The sequence below is a fragment of the Trichosurus vulpecula genome, chromosome 3 (genome assembly GCF_011100635.1).
Source record: "Trichosurus vulpecula isolate mTriVul1 chromosome 3, mTriVul1.pri, whole genome shotgun sequence".
Classification (NCBI taxonomy): Eukaryota; Metazoa; Chordata; class Mammalia; order Diprotodontia; family Phalangeridae; genus Trichosurus; species Trichosurus vulpecula.
In genome coordinates, this window is record NC_050575.1 from 439,074,209 (window position 1) to 439,094,633 (window position 20,425).

General features: G+C 39.9%; 1 protein-coding gene and 1 pseudogene across 1 annotated transcript in view; one reads left to right on the forward strand and one right to left on the reverse strand.

Annotated features, from left to right (window-relative positions):
• CTNNA2 (catenin alpha 2) overlaps positions 1 to 20,425 on the forward strand; it is a 165,694-nt gene that overhangs the window by 25,896 nt on the left and 119,373 nt on the right. The window lies entirely within an intron of this gene.
• LOC118841334 lies at positions 16,426 to 20,098 on the reverse strand (annotated as a pseudogene).

Sequence of the window (20,425 nt, forward strand, 5' to 3'; positions counted from 1 at the left end):
CAAATATATAGACATCTAAGTTTGCCCAGCATGGTGCAATCTAATGAGGACTATCCCAGGAGTCAGAGGAGTTAGTGTTAAAATCCATCTCTGATACTTACTGTTTGTGTGACTTTGGACAACTCACTTGACTTCCTCATGTATCAGTTTCCTCATTTGTAAAATAAAAAGCTTGGAATCAATAACCTCCAAGGTTTCATTTAGCTCTAAACCTATGATCCTATGATCTTCTGATTGACTATTTTTTCATTCTCTCTCTTCCTTCTCTGCCTTTTGACTTTTCTCCTTGTAGTTCCTAAGCCTCTCATTCTTTACTCAAAATCTCCTATTTAGGTAACCAACCCAGTCATACCCTCCCCAAGCAGTAATGTATTTCTAAGCTTATCCTTGCCCCTCCTACCATTCAACCACATCTGCCTGATAGATGGTCCCCTCCCACCCTAGTCTCTACTTTCTAAGTTATCTGATAAATCTATTTATTTCTATGGCAAATATACTTTAGGTTCATATCCTAATCCACACTGAGACTAACAGGTCAGTTCCCCTGAGGAAGGCTTGCTACATCTTCCCTAAGGGCTTTGGGGATAACCTAGGGGTATCTTTCTAATGCCGTTTCTCAGAAACCTCCATCAGCCTGTCTTCTCTAATATCAATCACCATTTGTTAATAGACCGGTATCAACTTGACCGGCTGATTTCTGCTCAATGACAATCAACCAAGGAACATAAATTAGCTTTTATGAAGTAGTGTTTATTAGAAAGGTATAGTAAGGTGAGAACAACACACTCATTTCTCCTTTCACACACACACACACACACACACACACACACCCCAAGATTGGGGCATATTCTCTGCTCTAAAGACTCCCTCAATACCTCCAAGAGAGGACTCAAATGTAAAGTGGTTTCAACAAAGTGTAACTGCCCCACCCCCTGCCCCCCACATCAAGTTCACTCCATCCATTCGTCCTTATTGCTGCATTCAGTATTTCCATTGTCTGCTTGGGTCACTGTTGGGCTGAATCAATTAGGTCAAGTCTAATGGCTGGCTCCTTCCATATCTTGGCTCCTGTACCTTCCCACATACTAGCCCATGGATTCCAGTTTCAGGATTCCAATTGGCTCTTTCAACGTTTGTCTCCATTACTCATTACTCTGGTACTCATGCCCTGTCCCTGATACTCCTTCATCTAAGATTAGGAAAAAAATACATCTATAGAAACAGAAGGACAGAAGTGTCATGTGTTCATAGCTACATGGCAACTGTGTGACAAAGAGACCAAGGCTCCTTTCCCACTCAGAGGCAAATCCTGCCTCATTTACCACTATGGAAAGGCCTTTTTATCTATTCAAGCCTTTTGTATGTACACATATTTCTAGATCATCAGCTAATTAAAGAGCTTTTTGTCATAGCATGGTAAGCAGACAGGAAACAGTTAAAGGAGATTTGTGCTTTCTCTGAAGCAGGAAAGGGAAAGACTGTTCCATTGGGTACTTACAGAAGTGTGTTCACCAAGCTACCATGTGTGCTGATAGCCAAGCAAAGTATCTCATACATGCTCTAAAGAAGAGGCCCTCATCAAACAGTCCCCCCATTACATTACCAAATTATTTTTAGATAATAGCATCCTATCCTTCATCTGGCATCATCACATTTAACATTTTAACAGAGATAAATTAGAACTACATTTCCCTAGCTCAAAGGAATGAATATCTCATATCTAATTTTAAGGAAAAGGACAAATTTCAAGATAGATTTACTTGGTTTGTGAGTTTTTTGGTGTTTTTTTTCGCTGCCACTCACATATCAGTATGGAGGTGGATAGCTAAGTAATCCAACTATGCTCAACATGCTTTAGGGTGTTATGTATAGATCATGGCCCTCACAATTTGAAGTATCCAAAGGTTGCGTGGGCCTTCTCAGGATGTAATGGGTTCCCCACTACTGGAGACCTACAAATTGAGGGTGGGGGCTGAATTGTTAGGTAGGCTATAGAACAGATTCTTTTCTTCTTTTTTCAGTTATGAATTGGACTAATTGGCTTCCAATATCCATTCCTACTCTGATGCTGACAATCTTAATGAAATAAATAGCTAGCTAGTGTTTAACATTTAGAAATAATTTGGTATATATTGCCTCATTTGATCCTCACTACTACCTTACTATACTTAGCCTCCTTTTACAGATGAGGAAACTGAGGTTGAGAGAGTTGAAGCTACTTGCCTATGGAAACATGACTAGTAATCGTTTCAAGCAAGACTTAAACCCTGGTTTTCCTGACTCCCAAATCTTTGCACTGTGCCATCTAGCTGCTTATACATAGTTTTAAAAATTTTGCCTAAATAAAATCAGTATTGCTGGAATCAGAAGCAAATCTATGGGTTGGGAGAAAATCTTCTAATTCAGAATCTCTGATATAAGTATATGAAACTATGGCACATTTATCCCCTCCAGTCATCAGTGATGTCTTTATTCCCACTGTTCCTAATGCTGTTCCTTCTCCTCTAATTCCCTTCTGTTGTAAGCATTGTTTCCAAATCCAGCTTAATGTCACTTCCTCCAGGAAGCCTTGCCTCATCATCTGTGCTCCTGACTCCAAATTGGTTATAATCTCCCCAATGGCTCTCATTTGTATCTCTCTGACAGCTTTTCTCACATTTTATAAATTAATGTAGTTTTCTGCTTTTATTGGGACTTTCTTATAGCTATTCATGTCTCCTTTTAAGCCTAGCACAGGCCTAGTCTAAGGGAAGTGCTGTATTACTGTTGGCTGATTGTTCATTTCCCCATCTTCCTTCAAGATTCAGCTCAAATCTCACCTTCGGCAGGAAGCCCCTGGTATACCCCACCCTATTGCTGTCTTCCCTTTGAGATTGTCACCACTACACTTTGAATACAAATTAGAGATCAGGTGTTGTTCAATTGTTTCAGTCATGCACAGCTCTTTATGACCTCATTCGGAGCTTTCTTAACAAAGATGCTGGGGTGGATGGCCATTTCCTTCTCCAGCTCATTTTATGAATGAGAGAATTGAGGCAAATGGGGTTAAATGACTTGCCCAAGATCACACAGCTAGTAAGTGTCTGAGACCAGATTGGAACTCAGGAAATGAGTCTTCCTGACTCCAAACCCCTTGCTCTAACCACTGCACCACCCAGCTGCCCTTAATTGTATGTACCTGGTCATTCACAAATAAGCTGTGACATTAGAAGGTGAAATCTCTAAGGTGAGGGAGAGCGTTTTTATCTTTCTTTGTTTTGTATCCCTAGTGATTTGAACAGTGCTTTTGGCACATAGTTTACTATGTTTAATAAATGTCTTTTTTGGGGGGGGTGCGAGGTTTCATTGATCATTGAATTGAACTAATGAGCACTGGATGGAGAGCCAAAAGACATGGGTTCAAATCTTGGTTCTTTGCTTACTGCCTGTATAATCCAAAGGGAAGTTTCAACCCTTCTGGGTCCCCTTTCCTCTTGTTGGGCATGAGGTGATTGGACTACAGGATCTGATGATCTTTACGGCTCTAAATCCAGATTTCTCTCTATATCGGCTAGCTGTCATCTGTGTAGGTAGAGATAGAAAGTTAGAGGAATAATTAAGAATTGCAGGGAGATAGCTGAGCTCCCTCAGCTCATTCAAACCTATAGCCTTGCAAAGGAGATAGTCCCCACGCAACAATCTGTGTTGTCTTGGGCTTTACTAACCCACTTTCTTCTGTGGGATTACCAAAAATATTTTAATTACATGCTTAATGATCAAGATCAGAAACTTGTAAATTGCATGCAACCAAGTCTTAGCAGACGTTTCACTACAGTTTAATCCCATCTGCACATGCAGACTTTGCCTATGATAAATTCAACCATATTTATCGAGCTTTACTTTGACAAACACTTAAAGCTAAAATAAGGTGTCATGTTCAATTCTTTCTTCATCCCTCAAGTTACAAAGGGAAATGGCGCCATCTTCTCAGGAGCCCCTGCCTTTTTGCCTTAGAAACCGTTAGGGATTCTTTTTGAAATGCTTGTTTTAAGATAGGAAAACTTTGCAACGGAATGTTTTCTTTTCTTGGGCAAATGAATAAGCGCCGAGACTGGAGCAGATGGAATCTGACACACACACAGGTTGGGTTCGGAGCCGAAAGTCTCTTCTGCCAATATTGTCCAATTTAGTGAGGTTATTTATCATGCTTTTTGCTTCTTGAATTTGAGTAGTTTCTTTCTCATCTGTTATCAAACTGCATCTGATGAAAGCTACCAGTGGGGCAATCCATTCTTCCCCGCTTCCAGGCCTGAATCGCTCTGACAAATACTCTGAGGATATGCCACATTGAAGGAATCACAGATTAACTTGAGTGCGGAAACCTGGGTTCAAATTTTGCTTTCTGTATTGTCTAGAAGCAGTGTGATATAATGGGAAGAGCATTACATTTGGAATAAAAGGAAAGAGGCTCAAATTCTGTATATTACACACATAAACACACACACACACAGACAGAGAAAGAGAGAGAGAGAGAGAGAGAGAGAGACAGAGACAGAGACAGAGAGACAGAGACAGAGAGACAGAGACAGAGAGAGAGAGGTGAATTTTCTGTCTATTCTGGAAAGCAATTTGAAACTAAGCTCAAAAAGTCAGTAAAATGTACAAATTTCTTGACCTATATCTAAGGCTATGCTCCAAAGTGATCAAAGAAGGAGGAAAAAAGATATATATCTATATATCTATATATCTATATATATATGTGTGTGTGTGTGTGTGTGTGTGTGTGTGTGTATGTGTGTGTGTGTATATATATATATGTGTGTATATACATATATACGTATATATACATATATATATAAACATAGTAGTTCTTTTTTGTTGTGTCAAAGTAATAGAAATCAAAAGAATGATCATCAATGGGAGAATTGGTAAAGAAAATATGGTATATGGATATAAATGGGACATTATTATGCTGTAAAAAATAATAAAGGGGACACTTTCAGAGAAACCTGAAAAATCTTTTACGAACAAATGTAGAATAGAGTTAGCACAACCAGAAGAACAATTTATGTAGTAAGAAAAATAAATGATTCAAGAAGTCTGATCAATGCCATAATCAATCCCAAGTCCAGAAGATCATTTATCAAGAATCGTCTGCCTCCTAACAGAGACTGTTGTGCTTATCTTTCGTTCTTGAAAAGGACCATGATATCAGGGAAATGATGACATGACTTGTAGTTGACTTCGATTTGAGGGAGGGAGGGCTGTGCAAGGTCACCAACGTCACTTTCTCCATCAGAGCCATCTGGGCCCAGTGGCCTGATATTCACCAGGATGACTGGAGATGGCTCAGGATGCATTGGGAGATCCTGAACCTTTTTAGGCTAGGGTCTTTTCAGGTTCTGACTTTGAGTGAGGTAAAGATGGTCATTGCAGCTTTTTAAAAAAAGGCTCACAGATGAAACCAGAAGGAAGTTAATGGGGAAACCCAGGTCGGCTTTCAAAGTATTTGTTGAATTTGTTGTTGGCTTTCAAAAAATGTCAAAAATACATATTTCACAGTACTCAAATAAGAACAGAAAAGAAAATCATTCTGTAACTCCATGAGCCTGTCTAGTGGAAGAAGGGATGCTCCTAATTCTTCCAGCACTTGAATTTGCTATACCCTTATACGATCAAGGCAGTTGGTTGATGGCATGCAAGGAGCACAAACACTATGTATGTGACGAGTCACTTACTCTCCCCTAAGCCTCAATTCCCTCATCTGTAAAATGAGGAAATTGTTCTCAATGTCTATAAGGTCACTTCTTGCTCTGAATTTATGATCCTTTGAAATGGGATAGGGGTCCTAGGATTCCCCTGGTTCTGCTACCTTGCTCGGAGTATATTTGTGAGGCAGGATCGCACAAAATAAGTGCATGATTCCACTTCTTAAGTGGAATTACTTAATAGGAATCATTGGGATATAGACTACGGGGAAATTCTTAACTCAGTAACAAGCAAACCAATCGATCAAAAATGACTTGGAATAATTAAAACAGAATCCTTAGCAATAATCTTAAACACATATAGGGCATGATTATTGGGAGATCAATACTTTTCTATGCCCTTGTTCAGCCTAGCTTTTTCCCCACAAAAGACACAGGAGTTTTTTTCTATCAGGGAATAGGAAAAGGGAGGAGGATGGGAAAGAGGGAAGGAGAAAGGAAAAGAGGGGGAAGGGGAGAGAGACAGAGAGAGAGACAGAGAGACAGAGACAGAGAGAGACAGAGAGAGAGACAGGGAGACAGAGAAAGAGACAGACAGACATAGAGACAGAAAGATAGACAAAAAATATTCAAAGGAAATACTGAGAAAGACAGAGAGGAAGAAGAAAAAGAAGAAGAGAAGGAGGAATATTAGTGGAGTCAGGCTTCCTATCCTGTGTCCTTGGCAAAGGAGAACATGAATATCTCTGTTTCTCTCCTTTCCTCCAAGGGCTATGGAGTGTGGGAGAAAATCCAGGAGGCTTCTCTGTTGTGAAAGGGAAGAAAGGAGAGGAAATACAAGCAGCACCAAAAGGTGACCACTCCTATTAGCAGTCAGAAAGGAAGAGGGATAAGGCTAGTTTGAGCTGAGCTACCCACAGTTTTCACTCTCCAGAAGGGAAGGTAAAAGAGGAGCAGCAGCGTGAAATGACTGCTTTTATTTTTGGCTAGGCAGAAGAGGTAGTATAATAAGGAGCCCAAAGCAAATGACTTCAGGTCAAAGCAGATCATATAATCCCAGTCTTCCCCTTTATGGACATAGCCCAAGGCTATGGCTGTGACCTGCCTCCTAGGCTAGAATATGAGACATTGCCTTTCCATACTGAAAACTCCCAGCAGAAGTAGCAAGATTTAAACAAAGGAAGCATGAAGCCAATTAAAAGAATTGAAGACCTTCCATCAGGCTCCTCTTCAATGGAAACGATCATTGAATCAAGGGCATCGTACCCTGTTGGAAAATGGGGACTCTCTTTTTCAATCCCACAATCCACGGGAAGTGTTTACAGGGGCATGAGCTAAGAACAGGAGTTATGGTCTCTTCAAATATACTTGGATATCATTCAATTCTAATTTAATTTAATTCAACAACATTTCATAAGGACCTACCACCTACTACTGTCAGGCATTGTATAAGGGATACAATAATAAAACCAAAGAGGGGGAGAGGGGAGGAAGGAAGGAAGCAAGCAAGGAAAGAAGGAAGAAAAGAAGGAAGGAAGCAAGGACGGAAGGTCTCTAACATCACAGAACATAGTTACTATTGGCCAACGGAGGACCACTATATCTACAGATAAGCAAAAAAATGAATTTATTCAAAATAAATAGAAAGTACTTTCAGTAGGTGAGGATTCCTAACAATTGAATGGGGATGAGATCAAGAGGGCCCTTTTGTACAAGACAGAAAATGAGATGAACTTTGAATGCAGGTGGACAATCCACAAGATGGAAGTAAGAAATGAGCATTGCAGGCATGGAGGAAAACCTGAGCAGTTACGAAGGTGGGTGATGGCAGTAGGTAGACATGAGAGTTATGGTAAAAATATTGCAATCAGCTAAGGAATCACATTCAGGTGACTTAGAAGTCATGACTATAAAAAGAGTGGAGACCTTAGACTATGACCTTCCTGAAAGTAAAAGAGATGGGCTTAAAACCAAAAATAACTTTCCCAGGAAAATAGAATAAAAAGCTAAAGGTGGATGAATGTGCCTTTGAAGAAAGAGGACTTCCAAGCATTCCCGTTTTTAAAAGCCCAGAGCTAAGTAGAAGCTTTGAAGTTCAAGCACAGGATGTAAGAAGGACATGGCAACTAAACAGAGAAGAGAAATGATAATTGATTAAATGAGGATAAACTGCTTCAATTCTAATATTATGAGAAGACATATCTGTCCCCTCGGAACCCTATCATGAGCAGAGGTCAGAGGAAGTCTAACTAGACAAGACCTGGGAGTGGCTCTGTTAAATCTTGGATGATCTTAAGAGAGGAATGGAAAGAGCAGAGAAGAGAAATGAGAGGGGGGAGGGAATGGAAGCTTTGGATAATTGTCTCACAGAGTGCAGAAGAAGACCAATACAATGAAGAGAAGGTGGGAGGAACATCTAAAGTCTCAACTTCACTCTCAACTGAACTAGTTAAAGCAAGGAAGAAGACACAAACGATGGGGTATGAAAATAAATTTCATTCATCAAGGAAATAGGAGGGAAAGAGAAGAAAGGGACAGAAGGAATTAGAAGGGAGGGTTCATTCAGGGAGGGGCTAGTCCTAAGCAAGACAAACTCCAAGTCTAAATAAAACCATATATAGCTTTTTTGAGGTAGTTAAAAAAATGAATCAGAAATGGTGCCCATAAACTGGGGAATGGATGGTATGGTATGGCATGGTATGGTATGTAAATGTGGTGGAATATTACTGTGTTGAAAGAAATGATAAAGTGGAGGGTATAAGAGAAACCTGGGAAGACTTGTATGACTTGGTTCCAAATAAAGTGAACAGAACCAAGAGAACATTTTATACAATGACACTATATAGTAAAGAAAAAAAATGCTGAACAAATTTGTAATTCTTATAAGTGTAATGACCAAGCATGATTCCAGAGGACCAGAAATTAAATGTGCTGCCCACCTCCCGATAGAAAGAAAAAGAACCCAGAATTCAAAATGAAACTTTTTTTTCTGGGGGGGCGGGCATAGGAGAAATCTGTTTTGATTGACTATAGATATTTGTAACAGAGTTTGATTTTCTTTAGTTCTCAAGTGGTAAAGGGATTGTGTTAGAATGGTGAAATGGCAGATTTTTGCTCATTGGAAAAAAAATTTAGTTAAAAAAGAAAAACTATAGGATTGATCAATGCAATTTCTAATACTCTTTACAGCTTAGAATCCTTTGATCATCACTGTGACTATGAGCAAGGCATGCAATCTCTGAGTCTCTGTTTCCTCTTCAAATAAAATAAATATTAATAGCTATAAATGTAAAATCTTAACTGAGGTTCCAAAGTTTGAGTCCATAAACCCGATAAGGCTTCAATGTGGCTAGATAGCATTTTGGGAAAAAATAATGTGAGAGATTTATAATGTCACGTGGATAATGTGAGGCAAAAGTTTTCATGCATTCAGAAAAAAAAATAGATTTGATCTTAGTGGCAAAATTGTGGTCCCTTTGGATCTTTTTAGTCTGGACACTGTGGTGTGTATTGGATTTGGCTCAGATTCCTAGCATGTCAAGATTGTTTTGATATGTGAAATGTACTCACTTCCACTGTACTTGCATCTCTCCCACCATTTGGAAATGTGATAAAGATGCTGTTCAGCATAGAGCTGAGTATTGATCCCTGAGGCATTCCATTGTAGAGTGTCTTCCAACTGATTACAGGCCTACTAATGGGCTAACCTTGTGGTCCTACACTTAATCTGGTTTAAAATCCACCTGTTCAATCATGTAGCTTACCCCTCTCCAACTTTTCCAAGAGATTAGAGAGTTTGACTGCTGGAAATGGTAAGAATGATCTAATGCCACCTAAGTTAGAGGAAGTTTAAAGGCAAGGATTCTTCACACTACAGTGGAACAAAAACACCCATAGAAAACTTGAAAAAAAAAGAAAATTATATGGACACAGTTGAGGAATTCAAGTCCTTTGTTTTCCCGATACTGGAGAAGGAGACATCCTTTTACTTTATCATCAACCTCATCACTGAGGCTTGATAATGACTACTACAAGGCAGTGTTGCACACTGCATAAGAATGTTGCATATGGAGGTAAGAAAATATGAGTTCAAATCCATCCTTTGAAATGTATTAACTATATAACTTTGGGGAGGTCGACCAATAACCAATTCCAATTTTGTGTGACTCTTCGTTCATCTCCCTAAATTGGAAAAAAAAAATTACTGACAAGCCTTTCATTAACCCCTGGCCCAGAAGAGATCAGCCTGCATCATGGAAGAATCTCATTGCCAGCCTATGGCATGGCTCATACCTGCAATACCCAGACAAAAGTGAAATCTTAGGCTATAGTATGTAATTCACTTGGATCAGCATGAAGAACTACTGGTACTATCCTTGTTTCCAACCAACCTTCCAGGTCCAACCTTATGACTTTTCACAATATTAATTTGGTATTAACCTGATAATACTGGGTAGCTGGTTGAAAGCTTGTAGGTGGCAGATCCAGGGATATCAGGAATGTTGAAGTACTAATTCAATACCTTGGAAAGTACCTTACACAAAGCCAACTCCCAACTATTTGTTGAATTGAATGTTGCAAGAGGGATTTCTGCTTGGTCCTGTACTGTGTGGGCTCTGAGGTTCCTTCCAAATGGGAGATACTATGATCTGCTGATTCCTATTCTGACACTGCCTTGTTTTTTCTTTCTCTTTTCTTCTTTCTCCTCTATCTGTGCCTGAGGCTTTCCCAGGGGCACCTTTGGGCTTGAATGTGGCCTATATACTGACTCTAACTTTGGCTTGGATGAGATAACAGCTTTTAGAGCTGTCACAGTGTCTGCTGGGCTATTGATCAGCTGCAAGGAAACTCATGTGCTGCTGAACACAGCCACAGACCTTGTAAGTGGTCACCCTTGTGCGCAACTGTAGGTATACTCATAAAAGAGCCACCTCTCCCATCTGAAAGCATCTATGCAATGCTTTGTATAAATAGCAATATGGAGAACTCCTTTGCACTGGCTATTCAGATCAATAGATAGGCAGATAGATAGATAGATAGATAGAGATCTCTATCTATATATGTGTGTATGTATGCATCTGTATATAAATGTGCGTATATACTTATACACACATATATTTTATATAAAATTTTATTTTCCCCAGTTACATATAAAAGCATTTTTTAAATTTTACATTGACCTGTAGGATTATCTTTTAATTCAACTTATTTTTTATATTTAGTTTACAAAACTCAGTTCCACAAATTTTTGAGTTCCAAATTTTCTTCCCCTCCCTCTCTTCCCTCCCTCCCCCACCAAGACAGTATGTAATCCAATATAGTTTCTATATATACCTTCACGTTAAACTTATTTTTACAATATTCAAGCTGTATAGAAGAATTATAGGCAATGGAATGAATCATGATAAAGAAGAAACAACACCAAAAAAAGGAAAAAAAAAAAGAGAGGGCAAATAGTTTGCTTCAACCTGCATTCAGACTCCTTAATTCTTTCTCTGAATGTAGATAACTTTTTCCATCATGAGTCTCTTGGAGCTGCTTTAGAATTTTGCATTGTTGAGAAGAGCCAAGTGTATCAAAGTTAGTCATCACAGATATCGTGTGTCTGTAATCATGTATAATGTTCTCCTGGTTCTGCTCCCCTCACTCAGCATCAGATCACATAATTCTTTCCAGGTTATTATGAAGTCTGTGTGCTCCTCATTTCTTATAGCACAGTAATATTCCATTATATTTATATACCACAACTTGTTTAGCCACTCCACAATTGATGGGCATTCCCTAGATTTCCAATTCTTTGCCACCACAAAAAGAGCTGCTATAAATATTTTTGTACATACTGGTCCATTTCTGACTTGTGTGATCTCTTTGGATTACAGTCCTGGAACTGATATTGCTGGGTCAAAAGGTATGCACATTTTTCTAGCCCTTTGGTCATAGTTCCAAACTGCTCTCCAGAATGGCTGGATCAGTTCACAACTCTACCAACAAAGTAACAATGTTTCAATTTTCCCAGTCCTCACCTGCATTTATCATTTTCCTGTTTTGTCATGTTAGCCAATCTGACAGGAGAGATGTGGTACCTAAGAGTTATTTTGATTTGCATTTCTCTAATCAGTAGAGATTTAGAGCATTTTTTTCATATGCATATAGATATCTTTAATTTTTTCCTCTGAAAACTGCCTGTTCATATGCTTTGACCATTTCTCAATTGGGGAATGACTTATTCCTATAAATTTGACTCAGTTCCCTGTATATTTTAGATATGAGGCCTTTATCATAGATACTGGTTGTAAAGATTCTTTCCCAGTTTTCTGTTTCCTTCCTAATCTCGGTTGCATTGGCTTTGTTTGCACAAAAACCTTTCAATTTAAATTAATCAAAATTATCCATTTTGGATTTTTGCAATGCTCCCTATCTCTTGTTTGGTCATGAATTCTTCCCTTTCTCATAAATCTGTCAGATAAACTATTACTTGCTCCCCCAAATTGCTTATAGTATCAGCCTTTATTCCTAAGTCAAGAACTCATTTTGACATTGTTTTGCTATATGGTATAAGAGGTATTGGTCTATCCCTAGTTTTGACCACACTATTTTCCAGTTTTCCCAGGAGTTTTTGTGAAATATTGAATTCTTAACCCAGAAGCTGGATTCTTTGGGTTTATCAAAGAGTAGAATGCTAAGTCTATGACTACTGTGTCTTGTGTACCTAAACTTTTCCACTGATACACTACTCTGTTTCTTAGCCAGTACCAAGTAGTTTTGATGACTGCTGCTTTATAATACAGTTTAAAATCTGGTATGGCTAGGCCATCTTCCTTAGCATTTCTTTTCATTAATTCCTTTGATATTCTAATATAATAAAAATGACCATTTAACCTCAATTAATTTACTTATTCAGTGCCATATCAATCAGACTACCAAAAATTTTTTACAGAGCCGGATAAAATAATAACAAAATTCATCTGGAAGAACCAGAGGTCCATAGTTCCTTTTTTGCCTATTTTAATTCCTTCAATTTCTTTTTCTTCTCTTACTACTGAAGCTAACATTTCTAGCATGAAATTGAATAGTAGGGGTGATAATGGACATCCTTTTTTCACCCCTGATCTTACTGGGAATGGATCTAAGTTATGCCAATTTCATATAACACATGCTGACAGTTTTAGGTAGATGCTACTTATAATTTTAAGGAAGACTCCGTTTATTCCTATGTTTTCTAGTGTTTTTAATAGGAATGGGTGTTGGATTTTGTCAAAAGCTTTTTCTGCATCTATTGAAATGATCGTATGGTTTGTGTTAGTTTTGTTGTTGATAAGATCAATTACTTTGCTAGTTATCCTAATATTGAACCAGCCTTACATTTCTGGAGTAAATCTTACCTGTCCATGGTGTATTATTCTTGTGATAATTTGCTGCAATCTTTTTGCTAATTTTTTATTTAAAATTTTTGCATCAATATTCATTGGGGAAATTGGTCTATAATTTTTCTCTGTTTTGACTCTTCCTTGTTTAGTTATTAGTACCATATTTGTCATAAAAAAATAATAGGACTCCTTCTTCACCTGTTTTCCCAAATAGTCCATAAAATATGGGAACTAATTGCTCTTTAAATGTTTGATAGAATTAACATGTAAATCAATCTGGCCCTGGAGATTTTTTCCTAGGGAGTTCATTGATGACCTGTTCAATTTCTTTTTCTGAGATGGGGTTATTAAGGTAATTTATTTCCTCTTCTGTTAATCTGGGCAATATATGTTTTTGTAAATATCCATTTCTCTAAGATTATCAAAATTAGGAGCATACAATTGGGCAAAATAATTCCTAATTATTGTTTTAATTTCCTCTTCATTGAAGGTGAATTCACCCTTTTCATTTTTGATACTGGTAATTTGGTTTTCTTCCATCTTTTTTTTAATCAAATTGACCAAAGGTTTTATCAATTTTATTGTTCTTTGCATAAAACCAGTTCTTAGTTTTATTTATTAGTTCAATAGTTTTCTTGATTTCAATTTTACTAATCTGTCTTTTGGTTTTCAGTATTTCTAATTTGGTATTTAATTGGGGATTTTCAATTTGTTCTTTTTCTAGCCTTTTCAGTTGCATGCCCAATTCACTGATCTCCTTTTTCTCTATTTTGTCCATATAAGCATTCAGAGATATAAAACTTTCCCCAGAACTTTTTTCACTGCATGCCTTAAGTTTTGGTATGTTGTCACATTATTGTCATTCTCTTGAATGAAGTTGATTGTTTCTAAGATTTGTTATTTGACTCATTCTTTAGGATTAGATTACTTTGTTTCCAATTAATTTTCAGTCTCTCTTTCCATGGTCCTTTGTTATAAATAATTTTTGTTGCATCACGATCTGAAAAGGATGCATTTACTATGTCTGCCTTTCTGCACTGGATTGTGATGTTTTTATGCCCTAGTACATAGTCAAACTTTGTTTATATGCTATGTACTGCTGAGAAAAAGTGTATATTCCTTTCCATCCCCATTCAGTTTTTTCCCCCCCAGAGGTCCTGCATATCTACCTTTTCTAAAATTCTATTCACCTTCTTAACTTCTGTCTTGTTTATTTTGAGGTTAGATTTATCAGGTTCAGAGATTAGGAGGCTAAGGTCCCTTACTAGTACAGTTTTGATGTCTATTTCTTCCCGTTAACTCCCTTAACTTCACCTCTAAGAATGTGGATGCTGTATCACTTGGTGCATACATGTTAAGTAATGATATTACTTCATTGTCTATAGTGCCTTTTAGCAGGATATCATTTCCTTCCTTATTTTGTTTAATTAGATCTATCTGTGCTTTTTCTTTGTCTCAGGTTAGGAGTGCTACCCCTGCTTTTTTTTTTTTTTTAAACTTCAACTGAAGCATAATATATTCTGCTCCAGCCCTTTACCTTTACCCTGTGTGTATCCCCGATTCAAATCTTTTTCTTGTAAACAACATATTGTAGGATTATGGTTTTTAATCCATTCTGCTATCGGCCTCTGTTTTATGGGAGATTTCATCCCATTCACATTCACTATTATGATTACCATCTGTTTCTTTTTCTCTATCCTATTCTTCCTCCTCTGCCCCCATTTATGCTTTTATTTCTCCCTTCTCCCTTCCCCTCCTCGAAAGAGTTTTGCTTTTGACCACCACCTCCTTTCATATTCCTTCTTTTTCAGCCCCACCCCTCTTATCTTACCCTTTTCCCTTACTACTTCTTCCCTCTCTTCTAACCACCCCCCCCCTTTTTCGTTCCCCTTTTCCTTCTTACTGCCTGTAGGGCAAGTTGTTTTCTATACTCTACAGAGTATGTTATTCCCTCCTTGAACCAAATCCAATGAGAGTAAAGCTCAACCACTGCTCTTCTCTCTCCCATCTTTCCCTCTATTGTAATATATTTTTGTGCCTCTTCATAAATCTAATTTGCCCTTTTCTGCCCCCACCTTCTTCTCCCATTACAATCCTTTTACATCCCTTAATTTTTTTTTTTAATCATCACATCAGTTAATTTATACCCACACCCTCTGGCTATGTATATCCCTTTTAGATGTGGTAATAACTATACCATTCTCAAGATTAACAAATATCATCCTCCCAGATAGGGATATAAACGATTTGCCCTTGTTGATAAAAATGTTTTTTTTTTATTGTTTTGTTTCTCCTGTTTACCTTGTTATGCCTCTCTTGAGTCTTGCATTTGAAGCTCAGATTTTCCACTCAGCTCTGGCCTTTTCATCAGTGAGGTCTGGAATTCCATTATTTCATCGAATGTCCATCTCCTTGCCTGAAAGATTATGCTCAATTTTGCTGGATAGTTGATCCTTGGTTGGAGTCCAAGCTCCTTTGCTTTTTGGAACATCACATTCTAATCCCTCTGATCTTTTAATGTAGAAGTTGCAAGGTCCTGTGTGATCATGACTGTAGTTCCATAATATTTGAATTGTTTCTTTCTGACTGCTTGCAGTATTTTCTCCTTGACCCGATAATTCTTGAATTTGGCTACAATATGCCTTAGAGTTTTCAATTTGGGATCTCTTTCATGGGGTGATCGGTGGATTGTTTCCATGACCATTTACCCTCTAGTTCTAGGACTTTGGGGTACTTTTCCTTGATGATTTCTTGGAAGATACTGTCCAGGATCTTTTTTTTTTCCCTCATAGCTTTCTACAAGACCAATAATTCTTATAATATCTCTCTTGGATATATTTTCCAGGTCAATTGTTTTTTTTTTTTTTTTCCAATAAGGGATTTTACATTTCTTCTATTTTTTTTCATTTTTTAGGTTTTGTTTAACTAATTCTTGATGCCCCCTAGAGTTATTAACTTCTACTTGCCCAATTCTAATTTTAACTTTTTTTTCTTCAGATAACCTCCTTACCTCTCTTTCCATTTGGCCAATTTTACTTTTCAGGGAGTTGTTTTCTCCTGTTAGGTTTTGTAATTTTTCTTTTACCTCTCTAATTTGGCTTTTAAAGTCCCCGATGAGTTCTTCTCAGGATGCTTTTTTTTTTTTTTATTAAAAAACCCTTTATATTCATTTTATGTTGTTTTGAAATCACAGAAATTAGGTGAGGGAAAAACCTCAAGGGGACAAATATAACTGAAGAGCACAGCATTTCCCAAAAGTTCTCGGCTCTCACAGGAGTCTGGGGACGGGAGGGGAACAAGACCTATACATCATCTACTGTGTAACTTATTGAAGGGGTTCAAACCCAGGGTTGGGTAGAGGCTAGGAGCAGCACACCCCAGGACCTCAGCTCTCCTCATCAAGGGACTCCGAGTCCATCAGAACCCTCTCTCTTTCCTGCCGTTTGTTCCCTGGCCTGTCCAGTTCTGGATCCTCTTGAATGTTGTTGTTGTGCAAATCTTCAGACTATCCACATCTTTGCCCCTCTCCCATATTCTGTATTTCCTCTAGTTCTTTGTCCTCACCACTCTCCCCCTTCTTGGTTGTGGACTCACCATTCACTGGAGAGGAGAGATCGACATTAGGCTCCTCCTCTGTCTTCTCCTTGGGGGCCTCCCCTTCTGCCAATTGATCTTCACTCTTCTCCACCTCTGCTTTGACCTTCTCCAAGGCAGGTTTATTAGTTTTCTGGTTTGCATCAACCTTTGGTCCCAGGACCCTCGATTTGAGCCAAGTGTAGACTTCTGCTGCTTTCTCCATCACTTCTTGGTTGGCCTTATAACGGCGAATCTTTTTTAACGCGGCCACCATATCTGTGTTCTTCTGGAGAATCTGAAAGGTCACCTGCAGGTTTCCCAGCTCCTCCAGGGCACTGAGGCATCTTTTTACATCTGGATTGTCAACCTTCACCCCAAACTTGACCTCACTGTGCAATTTCTGCAGCCTCTCTTCCACAGACCTCTCTTTTTCTTCTCTTCAACCCTCCTCTCTGCAAGCCATTCCAACTTCTTCCCGGCTCCATTTTCACAGGCTTGGCTCAGGCCTTCTCCTCTGGGCGGCTTCTTTTCTCCTTCTGGTTCGGTTTCTTTGATGGCTCTAAGGACTGTGGCTTCTTCACTAGTTTATTCACCTCCTTCTCTAGCTCTGGCTTTGAATCAGAGGATGAAGGGGCTCACCAGTGAGGTTTCTTGCCCCTCTTCTTGATGGGTTCATTGTCTTTGACTTCAGCCTCGCTGCTGTCACTGTTGGGGTGCATCTCCTCCCTCTCAGACTTTTCCTTCTTCTTCTCCCTTTCTTCCTTCACTTGTTCCCGCAGTCGGTGCAGTTCCTCTTCCTGCTCACGCTTCCGTTTCTCTTCTAGCTCCCCACGCCGCTCCTCATCCCTCCGTTTCCACTCGCTGATGCGGTCCACTTCACTATCACTTTCACTGTCGCTGCTGGAGCTGCTGGGAACACGTTCTACCTTTGGTTTTCTTCCCCGAGGTTTGGGGGGAGGCTTCTCAACTGATTTTCTGCCCTGCGGAGGCTTTTTGACAGAGATGTCTGAGTCCGAGTCAGAGTCTGATTTTGTCGCGACCATCGATTTGTTCTGAGCTTCCTCTGAATCAGCCTTGGAGTCTGAATCAGAACCAGAATCCACCTTCACCTTTTTCTTCCTTCCTCCAACTGGGCCTCTCCGTGGGGCCCGAGCAATAGTTTTCTTTTCTGGAGTGAAATCTTGATCACTGTTTTTTTCCAATTCTGATGAGTTTTCTGAGTTTTCATCTTCTGATGGGGATGCACTGGCCAGATCTAGGTCACTGGAGGCTTTGCCTGCCCGTTTAGACGCTGGCATTTTCAATGGAGGTTATTTCCGCTTTATCCCACTGTGTTCACTGCCCTTATCAGACTCTTCATCACTTTCTGTCTTCTCACTGGCACTCGCTGGTGTCACTGATGCAACAGTCAGTGAGCCCTGCCTCATCTTCCACATCGCTTCCAGCCAGGACTTCACCGGTCGGAAGACCTCAAGGGCAGCGGAGCATTGTAACTGGCATGGGGGTTTTTCTGGATCTCCCACAGGCCTTCATTAAAACCTTTTCTCTTGTTGGGTTTCCCATACTTGTCCTTGTATTGTTCATAGGGGAACAAGTCCTTGGGTCCCAGGAAGACTGTTTCATGAGTGCCGAAGAAGATGGGGGGCCGGCCAGTACGGGTAGCCCCTCATCTCGGCGAACACCAGGTTCCTGAGCTTGAAGGCATGCGGCACGGCAGGCAGCGAGCCCCTGGCTGGGGGCGGGGGAGGGTAGGGGGTGGGGCGGAGAGGAGGGCTGGGCTGGTGCCGGAGGGAGGAGAAGCCTAGCAGTGGAGGCAGCTGCGGGAGACTGGAGGTAGGAGGTAAACCCTAGGAGGGAGGGGTTGGGGAGGAGGAAGGGAGGGAGGGAGGCGTGGGGGCAGGGCGATGGATACCTCGGGATACTTTTTTGTGTTTGAGACCAGATCATATGCCCTTTGAAGATTTTTGATATGAGTGTAGTGCCAATGCTGTCCTCTCCTGAATTCATGTTTTGACCTTCTCTGTCCTGCATAATAAGATTCTATGGTCTTTTTTACTTTTTCTAATTTGTTTCTTCATAGTGGTAGACTTTTTCCTGGCTTTGAAAGTGGCTCTCTGCTTCTGGGGCCCAGGGGGTCTGTCGAAAGCTTCTTGTCCTGGTTACTAAGGGTCTGGTTACTGGTTTTGTGTGCTGTGGCCTCTGGTTTTATCAAGCTAAAAACTATATAATGCTGCAGCTCTGCTGGTGCTGAGCTGGGGCTGCCTGGTGTGTGCAAGGTGGAGGTTGGTGAATTCTTTCTGAGTTTTCCCAGGGTTACACTGAAACTTGCTGCATGAAGTGTGAGGGTAGGGTGGTCTGGCTGCTGCAAGTCTCTTCCTTCCCTAGGGCTGCAATGGAGCACAGGTAGACACAGTTGCTGGTGGACGCCCATCCAAGTGGGTGTCTGCCAATTTCCCTGGTTGTGGGCAGCACCCCTGGGATCCTGGTGTTGGCTTTTGCTAGTTCAACTCCCCTGGGGCTCAGAAACTCCTGCTGGTGTGCTGAAGTGGGGCTTTCCACCGTTCCTGTACTCCTTCCACCACCACAAGAGGGACCTGTCTCCCTAGCTTTCTAAGCTAAAAGACTGCTGAATCCCTACTTATGGCTTCTCTATTCCAAGGTTTTTCCTAGGGCAGTGTTCTCTGGGTTATTCAAGTTCATTAAGGGAGGGATGATGACACTGAAAAGTTACTCTGTCATCATGGCTCCTGGAAGTTCAAGAAGGTGAGTTTCAAACCTTTAGACTGTGGGCTGATAGACCCAGGATTAGCTGATGCCACAGCTACAGGCCCAGCGCTTTTGTCTCACGTAGCTCAGCTAGACTCCCACCCTGTGCTGAGAGGCCTGGGGATTGCCACTGCAACCTGTGATTCAGCCAACCGGGCCTGGTCCTGCTCCAAATAATTGGGTGTAGTTCTGCACACTCAGCCAGCCCAGAACCTTCCCATCAACCTTCCAGACTCTCCTGGGCTGGAAATCTGCCACACTGCTTCCTAGTGGATTCTACCTCTCTCAATTTTGTTCATATTCATTTTTTAAGAGGTATCTGAGAGAATGTGTGAGAGAGCTCAGGTATGTCCTTCCTTTCAGTGCACCATCTTGGCTTGGCTCTAAAAACAATTTTTAACATTTGTTTTTGACACTTTGAGTTCCAAATTCTCTCCTTTCCTCCTTCTCTTCCTCCTCCCCATTGAGAAGGTATGCAATTCAATATAGGTAATACTTGTTTGGTCATGGAAAATATTTTCATAATAGTCATGTTGTGAAAGAACCTCAAGAATAAATAAAGAGAAAAAAATGCTTCAATCTGCATTCAGACATCATCAGTTCTTTCCCTGGGGATGGATAGCATTTTTCATTACTAGTATTTCAGAGTTGTCTTGAATCATTGTATTTCTGAGAATAGTTAAGTCATTCACACCTGATCATGTTACAATATTGCTGTTCCTTTGTACACAGCACATTTCACTTTGTGTCAACTTATGCAAGTCTTTCCATGTTTTTCTAAGAGCATCCTGCTCGTCATTTCTTATAGCATGATAGCATTCCATCATAATCACATATCACAATGTATTCAGCCATTCCTCATTTGATGGGCATCTCCTCAATTTCCAATTCTTTACCACCAGAAAAGAGCTGCTATAAATATTTTTGTACTTATTGCTCCTTTTCCATTTTTCAAATCTCTTTTGGGGAGATAAAGACTTGGTAGTGGTATTGCTAGGTCAAAGAGTATGCATGGTTTTATGGTCTTTT